Source organism: Halictus rubicundus, chromosome 2 (genome assembly GCF_050948215.1).
Source record: "Halictus rubicundus isolate RS-2024b chromosome 2, iyHalRubi1_principal, whole genome shotgun sequence".
Classification (NCBI taxonomy): Eukaryota; Metazoa; Arthropoda; class Insecta; order Hymenoptera; family Halictidae; genus Halictus; species Halictus rubicundus.
This window is the reverse complement of record NC_135150.1, coordinates 15,481,412-15,494,734: the sequence shown is the minus strand read 5'-3', so window position 1 is coordinate 15,494,734 and position 13,323 is coordinate 15,481,412. Positions and strand designations below refer to the sequence as shown.

The following is a 13,323-nucleotide window of genomic DNA, read 5'->3' as shown; positions in this document are numbered from 1 at the left end:
ATTCTTACGATTCCCGATTCCAAGGTGTGCGTACCGTATACCGTGCCGGGTCAACCGACACCATCATCATCGGCTATCTGGCTCGTAAAAAACCAGCGAAAGAGAGGGAGAGAAAGAAAGAATGAAAAGAGAGAAAAGAACCGTAGGATCGGGTCGAACGTAGCGGACTTTCCCAGATTTGTAGCCGCTTCTTCACCGGGCATTATCTCGATAAAATGAAATCGGTCGTTAAACGAGGAAGCGAGAGAGGAGCCGAGAGAGAAAGAGTAGACGCGCCACCACACCACAGAAAGCACCGGGCTCCGGGAGGATTCATAGGGTCACGGGGGCTGGGTGGGGACACGAAATCAAACGAAACGAAACGAAAAGCAAGGTGGTGGCCTGGCGGGGTGACGGGGGCGAGAGAAGGATCGGGAGCAGGAGGAGAAGAAGCGTTTTACGTTCGAAACCAGTTTCTATGGTTTAATTTTTACGGGTGGACATCTTCTTTAATTTATGGCGCCGTCCAACCCCGTCCTTCCTGCCCTCCTACTCTGCTCTGCGGACGCCTTTCGACATTTTATTGGGTCGACCAGTTTCTCTAACTCGTCGGAATCCGCTCGGAAACGTCGCTCCGGCTGGGAATTAGACGCGATCCAATCGACGGACATCATCTCTACCCCACCTCCCTTCGAAATCGCGTCCCCCACTCAACCTCGCGGATAGCTTTGTCTAATTACTCGCGATTTCGCAAGATCGAATCCCCGTTCCCAGCGTCCGTCAGGGGAAGCGACAAGATCGACGGTTCCGCGCCTCCGTCCGACTCGGTTTCCCCGCGCCGCGTGTTTATCGGATCTGTACGTTAATTGAACCAGCGAGCGGGTAATAGCTATCATTACCAGCGCTTACGTCTTCCAGGCCAGCAACTAAATTATATGGGCGAGCCCCGGTACGCCTGGACGATGCGCCACGGACTTTGGCGTGCGCGTGCAGACTGTTGTCGGGCCCAGGATTTATTTGTTCCGCAGGATTCGGGCCCGAGATGCTCGGGAAAATTCGGAAAATATATTTGGGCTGACGAGGTTAGGGTATATTGGGAGGCTTGATAGAAAAGTTTACTCGATATATGTCCAAAACACGGATCTGGCCTGGGACATATATCGGCCAGGAGATAGTATTCTTTAATCTACAATTTTTTCTTCTCTCGAGCTTCGTGACCCCTCACTGGGTATACCCCGCGGCAGTGGGGACAGTTCTGGGACAGTTCTGGGACATATATTTCTACATATGAGTGTGTTTATTCTAACACTGTATTGAGAATCACGATCTTTTTAATTACGCACTTCAGTAATTTTAGGATAGTTGTAAATGCCCTTTAGACATTAATGCTAGTGGTCGTTATTAAGTTTACGCAAAGGTCTAGTCTCTCCTTCAATTTTCTTCCATTTATACTCGACACACGAGATATGTTACCAGTCGCTAATTAAGTTAGATGATTAGACAGAACGATAGTAAACAAACTATTGCGAAGGCCGAAGATTGTAATTATAAACACTATAATCGTATGTCATTATTAGACTGCTGCACTTTTTGCATTTATGGCTTATAAAAACTTTCGAAAAATCCGGGAACATAAAATACGATAGAATTTAGTACGATTTTTACGCATTTCGGATCTGCGAAGGCTATTCCCACTAAAAATAAAATTTCATGTGATTCAACTTTCTTAAAACTTGTCTACAAAATTTGAAAAGTACATAAACTTCACAGTCTTGTCATTATGCACGAACGATTACAGAAGATTAGACCCTCTGCATACACCTGATAGTTTCAGAAATATATATGTGGTACTTCACACTTAAGTCTGTTATGAATACGACTGTAAGTAAAAAAAGCTCTAAATTCGTCGATCATGTAATCTAATAATTTATTCTGCGATTCTGGACGTGTTGTGGAAGGGCATGTGTACACAGAATCGCGTATTCGCGAATTGAGTACAAGTGTTCTTAATACGCGTTCAATTACGCATTCTATTCTCCGCGTACACGGATATAGTGATCCGTGTATATTTTAGTATTGTCTCGTAACGCGGTACTCGCAAGGAATGCGACAGGAATTCGCGAAGAAACCATCCGATTGGTCCGACGCACACAGTCGAGTCGCACGCCTCTCGCTATTCGCCGAGAAGATCACCACTACTGTTTCAGGTGTATCAACCGTGACGGTGAACTTCGCTCTCCACGTCCCTCCACCGCCCCGAGTACCGCGTTATGAGACTCGGACTGTTGCGTTTGTGTTTTTCGATCGGACTCGTGTCGATTGTTGATGTTAGACGCAAGCGAGACAGGAATAAATTCGCTCTCAACTGTCCGACGGTATATGACCTTGCATCGCAATACACGCGTAACGTAAACACACGAATATCGTTGAAATTAAAATACACGGGTACCCGTCGCTTCCAGTAACCAAGAATTCCTACCTGAAAATCAATATTCAATGTTTCGAGATACACAAACTGTTTAAAAAAAAGGATCCAGATAGAGAAGGTAAAAAAAAAATAGAATAACTAGGGTCAACAGAAAATTGAATACACTTCGGGATCCATCGAAGAAGGCTGTTAAATATTCGTCAAAAACGGAGCAGGGAACAATAGGAACGACAGATAAACAGAGGTTCCCGGGATCATCGCGAGAATTCGAGGTTTCTCAGGGAAGATCGGCAACGATCGAGCCGGCGATCGGCTCGCAACGGGAGCTTCGCCGGTACAGAATCTATCTAGAGATACACGAGGAACGGTAGACAGCGCGAAGTGGAGGAGCGAGTAGTCGGCGAGAGTGGGGGACGAATGGGTGGCACTTGTCTGTCCAGCGTTCTGGGACCGAATGTCGCGCGATTGGTCGAGCGGTCGGGCCCGATCGGTACTGATTGGCTGTCGGGCAGGCAGGCGTGCACCGATGGGAAGTACCTGGTGGCTCCCTGCCACACGGCGGAAAATCGGATCCCGTCGGTAAGCCGTGGCTCTCCTTAGGCGCCTTCGATGCAGTCGAACAGGTCGCAGCGATCGCGAAGCGCCAGTCCTCTCCCGTCCATCGACGTGGCCGCACCGTGACTCGTGGATGTTCGACAGAGACAGACAGACAGATAAATAGACAGTTGGTCGGTCAGTTGAAGGCTGAGGAAAATTTAGTCGGGGAACGGCTCTGGTTGGAGAGATAGAGAAAGAGCACCGCACGAACAGATAGAAGAGGGACACAGCTTCTGCCGGGACTCGCGCGGATCGTCGATAGTGATCGAACCGCTCGCGGGGGATCTGCGTCGAAGGGAACGGGTCCACCAGTGTCCTTCGAGGGGTTGAGATCGGCCCAGTCGAGACCGAGGTGAACGATATTCCGCGACTGCGTTGACATTTCCGGGTATGCGCGAGGTCGCGGTGCACCACGCCACGTGACCACGCAACAGGACCGATCTACTCGAACAGTGTGTGCCGGGGATCGGACGATTTCTTACGATCGAAGTTCTCGCTCGCCGAGGCAGCAGAAACAGTTGGGCATGGTGTGTTGTAACGTGTGACAGAGGACTTGGACGATCAGTTTGTTCCGGAGCCGAAGGTTAATAATAAGTTTGTTGTGCGGACGGGACACCGGTTGGCCAGTTTGATTTGGATATCGTCTGATTACGAAGGTGAGTGAACGCGTTTTGTAAATTACCTTCCCGACGACCTTTCTTGTTCGGGTATCGACGTCCCCCGACGTCAACGCCACCGAATCGTTGATCGAGCATCGTTGACAGTGTCGTTGACCCCTCGGACCGACGTGCACTTCTTCGCGCGCGCGCTCGCGCGAGCTTCTGTGACGCAAGCGAAGGAAAGCGACGGAAATTCTGGTCACAATGCGCCGCGTTCGCCGGCAGCTCGCGTGAAAGGATCGAGGGGATGAAAAAGACCAGGCGGCTAATGATGGTTATAAAAACTAGAGAATAAATCACTCGCGTTCAGGCGGTAATCAACGGCGTTTCGTCAATCTTACAGCCCATTCACCGCTCCATTTATCCCTCGTAAATTAATGTCTACATCCGAAGTGGCCGCGTTTGCTCGCGATTATACTCGCGGCGTGAAATTGATAATGCGTGGTAATTGCGGCGCGGGGCCCCGCGTGCCCATTAAAAATGCCCAGCCGGCTGGTGAATTTCGATTGGAATATAATTACGCGGTCGTTGCACCGTTGTTGTTGGCCCGTTGCCGGGAAAGTCCCTGTCCCCGGTGGGAGGCTGCGACAAAATCTGTCACCCTGCATTCTTCGGCTTCGTCCGAGACCCCATTAGCGATTCAAACGGCCTCGCGAGATCGGCGTTTCCATTATACGATTAACACGGGATTAGCTTTTTACGCCGAAGTTCGACGCTTTCACGAATTCCTCCGGAGAAAAGGCTCTTCCCGCGACGACGAAAAAGAAGAAGAAGCGTCCGCGAGAATCGTGTCTTCTCCCCGGCCGATATGAGATCGGCGACCGCGATTCGCGTTTTCCCCCCCGGTGTCACAAGCTATTCCAGGCGTGTTTTTGTTCGCGACTCTCGAGTACAGCTAGGCGACCCTACGCGAGTGGAGCGGTCGGTCGTGGGGTCGCTCGCAAATGAAAACATTACCGTCACCCCTCGCGGCCGCCTGTTGCTATAATATTTGCCTACTGGCAGACAGTGCCGTAATTCGGGCCGCACAAAGGCCCGCACTTTTGTCGTCGCGTCGCATAAAGGCGAGCAAGAGTCACGGAAGCCAGAGAGCATACACACGCACGTGTGCGACACGGAAGGAGCGAGAGAGAGAGAGAGAGGAGAGAGGAAGGGAGAGGAGATAGACGGGACGAAGCGTTACAATTATTATGCATAGCTGCCCGACCGGATTCTCCCATGTCAAAATATATTTATTGCCCCCCACCTCTCACCCCGTCACCTCTCTCTTTTTTCGCCTGGTTGCGGTGTGTCAGCCACCATTGTTGCCCTTTCATACGGTTATTACCCACTTGTACGTCGTCGGAGGCCCCGAGGTCCCTTTCCCGACGTGTAAAATGGTAGCAGACTTGCTCGTCCCCGCGGCGATTTCTCCGTCAGAGGATAAATCTATTCCCCGTGGATCCGGCCCGAACGGCAATTTCGAGGATGACACGGTCTATTAACTAATTTTAGGAGAAAGTCGACGAAAATCCACAACGTCCGCGCGCGAGCCAACCTCGAAAAGGATTACTTTGTAGGAGAAAGCGTGGGCACGAAGAATAGGTTCGAATTAGCATCGATAAGAGGAGGACGCGTCTCCTGGAGAATCGACGGCCGTTTAATTAACCTTCGCTCGTACTTAGGAGAGTACAGTTTCGAAACTCTCGTTTGTATCTGTCGAACAATCAACGGCCTAGGAACCCTTCGTCCCCACTCGGTTTCTCCGGGCGAGCCGGCCCGGAGAATCGTCGGTTCCCGATTTGCATATTAACCCTCGCGGTCCTCCCCGGGGCCCCGGGGACTCACTCTGACTTAACGCCTTTTTGCTGTTTCACCCTTCGACGCGCGGGGCCCTACGAATCGTAAAACTCCCGGCAAATACGCGCATTATCTCGGCTTTTACGATACCTGGCGCGGGAAACGGAAGCGTCGTCGGTTGAGCGGTCCCCGCGATGGGGGCCTGTCGGGCCCATCGGGTCACGCCGGGTCGAGACCTGTTCCACGGCCGAGTTCCAATCGACGTCCGCGAAAAACGGTGCTCGCGGAGACGCCAGGTTTTCCAGCCGAGCTTTATCTCGATGCAACGTCCCGCGAGACATGCATTTAACGGTACACGGGCCCCCACGGACCCGTTACTTTTCTAATCGGAACCGATGCGAGCCGCTTCGGGCCCCGATTACCCGCGAAATACAAGGAACCACACTCCGACATGCATCCTTCCGGTCGCAGTTTCCGGGGAAACGACATGGTTCGCCGATCGAAGCTCTTTACACTATCTTGTCCCCCTTCAGGGATATCTTCATCTTCTTCTTCTTCGTCAGTCAGATATTACATTTTAATTGCGGATTTCTATGCAATTTCCAGTGTTTACTGGTTGCCTCTTAAAAAAAAAAATAGTTAAATCGAGCTCATAAAACCGTTTTCTTGTATTAATCTGATTTGCAATGCATAAAGATTCGAAGCCTGTATCGTTGTCATTTCTGCTTTGTCAGAACGATTCAGCCTTTCGATAATATCAAATTGTATTTCTCTGTGCAGTTAAATATTGTTCTGTTAGCGTCGAACATTTGGTTTTCTACAATGTTCACGTAGCGCGACGCAATCTGTTTTGTAGTCAATTGTCATTTGCAGTGCTCACGTCTTTTGTCGTTCTAGATAGTAGTCGCGCCACTGATTTGGAAAATAACTCTTGACATTTTATTGCAATCAGGAAGCACACGAGTTACATTTTTGTTCATCGAACGCTCCTCCGTTTTACCAAGAATCGTCCAGACAAAAAGTATTCGTTACGCCGTCAGCATACTGCATGAGCCAGCGTGGCAATTATCATTCTAGAAGAGAACATTCGCTTCATCTCGCTGCAAGAAACGAGGAATTAACGTCGCAAGAACTAGAATTTCCATATGCTTGACCCCTTCGCCTTATGATTTGTTTGGTAATCACGCTCGCGAGAGTTGCATTATTGTTAATAAATTCTCCGCCGGACAGAGAAATCGCGGGTCCAATTTTAGGTATAAATTTTCTGCGATAGGTGCGCGAAGATCACTATTCGCTCACAGTTAAACAAAATTCGATCGAACAAGGGGTTGACAAATGACAGTTCAACTTTTTTTATTTATTCGGATACTGCAAGTGGTGCGGTGATTACTGATATTACGAAGTATAGGACTAAAATTCTGTATAATTATTCTCAGATACTTTCAACCCCTTGGAGCTACTTTAATTCCAGAACCAAATATTTCTTCGGACTTTGAATATTTCCATTTTCTATTTCTTTCAATTTATAGATATTAAACGTATGTAATATCTTATACAGCACTGTAATGTTCACTAATTTATTATATGCAAACGAATTTGATATTGTGAAGAAAGGGTATAATAATTTTTAGTAGCGCCCCAGAGTCGTCACTCGAGTGTCAAGGGTTAAATATACAATTTAAGACTAATGCAAATATTCTAAAGAAATTAATGAAATTTGCGATTATTGTATAGTTCAGAAGCGAAAGTTAGTGTGCAGTAATTTTGTAGGGGTCAAGACCCGAGTATAGCAGTTAAGGGGTTAAGAGTGTGCGCCATATTCTGCAGACACGAGCGCCAGGAGAAAAATGAGAGACTGGTCGGCAATTTTGACGCTGCCGGTCTTGAAGAGCGAGGGATTCGAAGACGACAGGCCGGAAGATATACGGCGGCTTAAGGGGTTCTTTTATTTCCGAATTCCCCGGCCGATTTGAATGAGAACATGAAACCGAGAGTCCGATTCTCGCCGGTCGATATCGCCGCGGGTTTACGATATTATAAATCTACGGTGGCGCATTTAATCGTCGTCTAAATGGAGATTAAATCGCGCGACGCGACGCGACGCGACGCGACGCGACGTCTCGCGACGGCGACTCGGTTGCGCCGGCGGAAAATAAGCGCGCGCATAAAATCCGCGCGACTCTCCCTCGCGGGAACAACGCGCGATGGCATATAAATCGGCGCGGCGGGGCGGTCGGAACCGTCGAATTGTAAATCACCGGAACGCGTAATTAAAGCGGAATTAACGACGGTGAATTATCGGAACAGGGCAATTTATTCGTGCATAAAATACGACCGGGTATTTCCCAAATCGCGATACACGCGTCCACGAATCGTCGGGATACGTCCGCCGCGGAGAGTTACGATGTTAACCCTTGCCGCCCGTAAAAAGGCATGCGAGAAAACCCACTTTTTGCGAACGATGCGCTCGTAATACAGTGAATAGTTATTAGTGTTTTGCGACGGTGGACGCTGCAAACGAGGCCGCGACGCGTTCGCCACCTCGATCTAACCGATCGAGCAAAAACCGCGCTTGTCGTTCTAGATTACGTGTAATTTATGATCGATGCTCGATATTGTCCGGTTTTATTTTTCGTGCCACCTCACCGCTGGGTGAATAATAAAACTTTGCACCGGCGCGACTGCCAGTCGGAAACGCGGATTCGAGCGACCTCGCAGCGTTTCGCATACTCTCCCGGACTGAAGCGGACTCGGCAATTCGGGCGACACGCGCGCGATTCTCTTGGAAGTTTTCGAGGTACGGTTGATTAAAAAATTCGTGGCTGTAGAAACAATTGCAAGACATAGGTTGAGTTTCAATTTCAAGGATACGTTGGAACTGAATCTTTGATTTCTTCATCGCCAGTAACTCGAGGAGCGTTTCTTCCCCTAAGTGTTCGCGGGCATAGCGAATCCCGCGGCGGATTCCCACAAGTGGCAAGGGTTGCCGTTGGTCGACCTCGATTAACTTGGAGTGGCTGAGGAAAATGGTGCGTGCAGAAGGGGGGAGGGGATCGTCACAGTTAAAAATCGGATCGGTCACGGGCCGAGGAGCCGAACAATGCCGGAGATCGGTTCGCCGGAGGACGATCGCGCGCGGGGTCAGGTGGTGCGTGTATGCGCGCCGAGCGTGTGTGCGTGCGCGTGTGTGAAGGCGCGGCGAGAAACCTGGTTCGCCTTCGTGGGGCTAAACTGTCGCGATAAATGATCCTACGGAGGGTTATTAATTGTCTTTGACTCCCAACCGGGCGCTTTGTGGATCGCGAAAACATATTAACCGAAAAGGAGCTGCCGTGGTCTACCCCCGGGCGCATATGCCCCGTCGAATCGTCGGTGTTGCGAGATCGGTCCCGACCGTGACGCCCGACCATACTCTCGAGTGTCTGCCGTATACAACGATCTGGAGCATCATTTTTCAAGGTCTCGATCGACGCGCCGGGCCGCGCCACGCCGCGCCTCGCCAGGCCATCATCCATCAAACCGATCGTTAAAAACGCATCCAGACCCGATACAAATTGCGCGACCTGCATACCCAGCCGCATTCTCGAAACAGCACTCCAGTTTCCCTTTCGAGCTTTCCCGAAATCTTTGCCCCCTCCCCCCTCTCTCGCGCTCTCTCTCTCTCTCTCTCACCCCTGCCCGACTCGCTCGCTTTTGCCGGGTTGACGACGACCCGCGGCGACCGGCAACGAGCGGGCGTCTCGGGTCCTCGGCGACAGAGAGACAGCCTCGCTGTCTCGCTTTTTAGACCCCATGGCGGGAAATGGATCACAAAGGAATTCGCAAGTAACCGTGGCTGTCTAGCCGGGTCACCTTTTTACCGGTGTCCCCCGACGTCCTGCGATCCTCTTTTTACCTTGTCCCGGGAGACCGTGCTCTCGAACGATTCACGCCGATTTTCTTCCACCGGTCACTTTGGTCGAAAATATATTGGCTTCTATATTTCATTCCTCCGAGTGGCCTGGACAATGCCTCCGCGTTTTCTCCGTCGATGTGCTGCGCAAACATAGAATGGTCGGTAGGCTGCGACAAATTTATTTCAAATTTAGAGAACAGTACCGGCAGGTGTTACAATTTTATCGACAGGAATTCAATAAAATTCGATTAGGTGTTTCATTGATGAGGGTTTCGTAGTGGTTGCTCTTGGAAGGAGCATAATGCCTGGCCTCAAAGTTGTCAATCATAGATTGCAGAATATTGTGATTAAGTCGTCAAAATATTTCAGGATTTCGTGTACGTAATAATTACAACTAGACTACGTATTGTACACATTTACAGCAAGAACTATGCACTATTTGATGCTATACTCCGCCCAACGGGACGAGGCAGTGGTGCACTAACATGCGTCTTTTGCTAACTATCTAAGAAGGGTAAATTCAACTCTGTTATACTTGAGTGATATCGTGATTAACTCGTCAAAATACTTCAGGAATTGATTTACGTAATAATTATAACTGGACTACGGATTGTACGCATTTATAGCAAAAGCTGTGCATTGCACTATTTGATGCTATAGTCGAGACATGTCCAACATGCGTCTTTTGCTAACTATCTGAGAAGTATAAATTCAACTCTGTCATACTTGAGTGATATTCATGTTTCCTGCCTCCTCTCGTAGGATGGACTGCATAGATATATAAAATTGAACCCAAATGGTGCAACAAAATTTCTTCTTTCTGAAATTAAGTCGTATTGTGGCTTACACAAATACTCTGCTCACTAAAAAAATTAAATTATCAATTACTGTAACTTGTTCCAACATAGCCTCTTGCACAATCTAATAAGTTAATGCACTCGTATCTTATTAAAATCTTGAGTACACCATACAAAGCACAGTCTAACCTAACCAAAGTGAGCCCGCTTTCTTCTCATTTTATTGGCCGCGATTATCCACGAAAGGAACAGAATACGAATCAAGTTTCTCTAAACACGCTCATAAAAACGTAACATTGCATAAATTTTCGCGTTCTACCAATAGCAGGCTGCTTTCGCAATTCCTAGACCCGAGACATTGATATCGCAGGTATTAAAAGTGAACGTGAAAAGAAAAATCATCGGTAAACAATTCTACCAGTCGTCGGTAGCTCTATAATGTTTACCGTTCGCCTCGATGGTGAAATTGCCGAAGGATCTGCTCGCAGCCGAGTCAATATTTACGAAACAAGTCTGCCATGAGGATCCGCGAGGTTCTCGGATGGTCGACATTGACACCGTTTTCCACCCTCGATCGAAGACTGGCGCGCGTCGATCGCGTCAAACGATCGTCAGATTATCGTTCCATCGGAAAATAGCGGACCGGTTTCGTTCATGTCGGGCTGCTCGATTAATTAATCGCGAGACGAAGCGAGATGAGGCGCTCGCGCGCGACAACCGTGGACGATCCCTTTCATAGGACGTCCCGTGAACCTTCGGGACGAAAAACCGAGCGCGAGATAATCGGCCAATTAAACGGTTCGAATAATCTTTCGTCGATGGAGAGTTTCCGCCGCGAGCGGGCCGGTGCAAAACGAGTTCTCCGCCTCGCTCGGCGGCGATTCACGAGCGCGTTAACTGCAATTACTCGGTTGACAGGGCAAGTCCGGCAGCGATTGTTACAATTCCCCCGGACCCCCCTCCCCCCGACCTCGTCTGGTCACCCGACTGGGTCTCCCGGCTTCGCTTCTCAGCGCTAGAGAAAGCGTTGCGCGATTTAATTAATTGGCGGTATATTAATTCGCGAATTTATGGCCGCATTAAGAATGACCGCTTGATTACCCGGCCGGGAACCCCCGTGATATACGGCCGACGATTTTTCTGGCTAAGTTAATGAGTTAATGAATCTACTCGAAAGAGGGAGTCGATATATCACCGGTGTGTAACGCCGCGTCAAGGGAATTTCTTCGCACGAAAGTTAACCGACCACCGGTCGCGATCTTATCGTCGCGTAGTTACGCGTTCGGACTCGCGCGAGCGCGCGCGCACTGCCGCGTTTCGCCTGTAACAGGGCTTAAAATATACGGACGATTACAACCGTTTATCGCCAATTAGAGAAAATGAACGGACCGCGCGAGAGGGCACCTCGTCCCGATTGTAATTGTGCCCCGCGCGCGCTCGCGCCAGCCAGCCTGCGTGCAACACGATCGCTCGCCGATCTTCGGATTATATTATTCCGGGGGTGTGGAAACTACTTGGGGATTCCTACGCGTAACTGGCTCTCTTAAAACCCACCTGATTTATACCAGTTCTTGCCGTCTTTGAGGATTCTCCAGCGGGAAAAGATTATTCTGTGATACTTTCTTCGGGGCCTGTAGACTGGACTGGTCACTCTTCTGCTTTTATGGTTTGCGAAAATACGCGAGGAATGCGAGCCGGGTTCGGTCAAAATCAAACTTTCATTTTCTTGGATCTTTAGGTTATCAGATTTCTGGGTTTCAAATTTACTAACTTTCAAGTTTTAAAAGTTTCCGATTTACTAGGCTTCGAGTGTTAAAGGTTTCAAATTTATGGAGCTTCCAAGATCCAAACTTTTAAATTTAATATGTTCGAAGATTCAAACTTTCAAAATTTCAAATATTAGAATATACTAACTTGGAAGTTAACTAACTTGGAACCTGGAGGTTTCAAACTTTCAAATTTCCTATGTCCGAAGATTGAAACTCGAATTTGCTAGCTCGCAAGTTTCCAACTTTCAGACATATCATCTTAAAAATTTCAAATATTCAAATGTACTAACTTACAAGCTCCAAACTTTCAAATTGACTATGTCCGAAGGTTGAAACTTTCAAATTTGCTAGCTCCCAAGTTTCCAACTTTCAAATACCCTGGCTTCCAAATTTCGGATATTCAAATATACTAGCTTCCAGGTTTCCAACTTTCAAATCTACTAGCCTCCAAGTATCAAACTTTCAAATATACGAAATTTCTGATATTCTATATTTCAAACTGTTAAACATACAAAATGGAGGTTTACCTTGTAAAATCTTTCGGATATGTGAAAAACGAATCAAACTTTCAAATGTACGAAATTGCAGGTATTCTAGATTTCAAACTGTAAAACATATAAAATGGTGGGTTACTTACTAAAATCTTTCGGATATGCGAAAAAAGAATCAAACTTTCAAATGTACGAAATTTCAGATATTCTAGATTTCAAACTGTTAAACATACAAAATGTTGGTTTACCTTCTAAAATCTTTCGAATATGGGAAAAGTGAATGAAACATTCAAATATACGAAAAATGAATCAAACTTTCAAATGTACGAGATTTCAAACAGTTCAATCTACAAAATGGTTACCTTCTGAAAAATTTGAAGCTCCCGAATTCCTCAAAGCTGTACTCTCGAGAACCGAATCAGGTACGTCCGACTACATCATCAACATCGTGCCCGAGTCGATTTCTTTCTCACTACTCTAGGCCTTTTTAACGCCTGTCCCACATTCTCCGGCAGGCCGGGTTCACAATGCGGTCCTGTATCTTCCCGAAATCTTCCTCGGACCTCGCTGCGCACCCTGTGATCTCGATCGTTTCTGCCCCCTCCCCGTTGGAACAGGAAGGGTTCCTAAGAAGTCGCCGGTAGGAAAAGGGTTGCCGGGGTGCCGTGGTACAATGGCCGTGGCAGCCGGTGGGGATCTCGGTAAAAAACGCTCATAAAGGGATAAACGTCAGACGGGACTCGAGTTTAATGGCGCGTAAAGTTCGACGTGCCCCTGGACCCGGTGAACACGCGCGCGCTACGAAGGAGCGGGACGATGACAGGAGGGGTTTACGGGGGCCTTATGGTCCCCCATCAGCCGATCCTTGTCTGTGCTGGTCGTTTTGGCCGGGCCGAGGCGTCGGAGCGGTGTAAGCCGATATTTGGAGC

The 13,323-nt window shown here is 48.4% G+C and overlaps 1 protein-coding gene across 1 annotated transcript in view; it reads left to right on the top strand.

Moving 5' to 3' along the window:
* The first annotated feature begins 2,975 nt into the window (after positions 1 to 2,975).
* The window catches only part of LOC143365396 (uncharacterized), a 45,805-nt gene continuing 35,457 nt past the window's right edge, over positions 2,976 to 13,323 (top strand). Inside the window, exon 1 of the mRNA XM_076805522.1 lies at positions 2,976 to 3,660. The gene's annotated coding sequence lies outside the window, so the exon portion shown is untranslated. The remainder of the gene's footprint in view (positions 3,661 to 13,323) is intronic.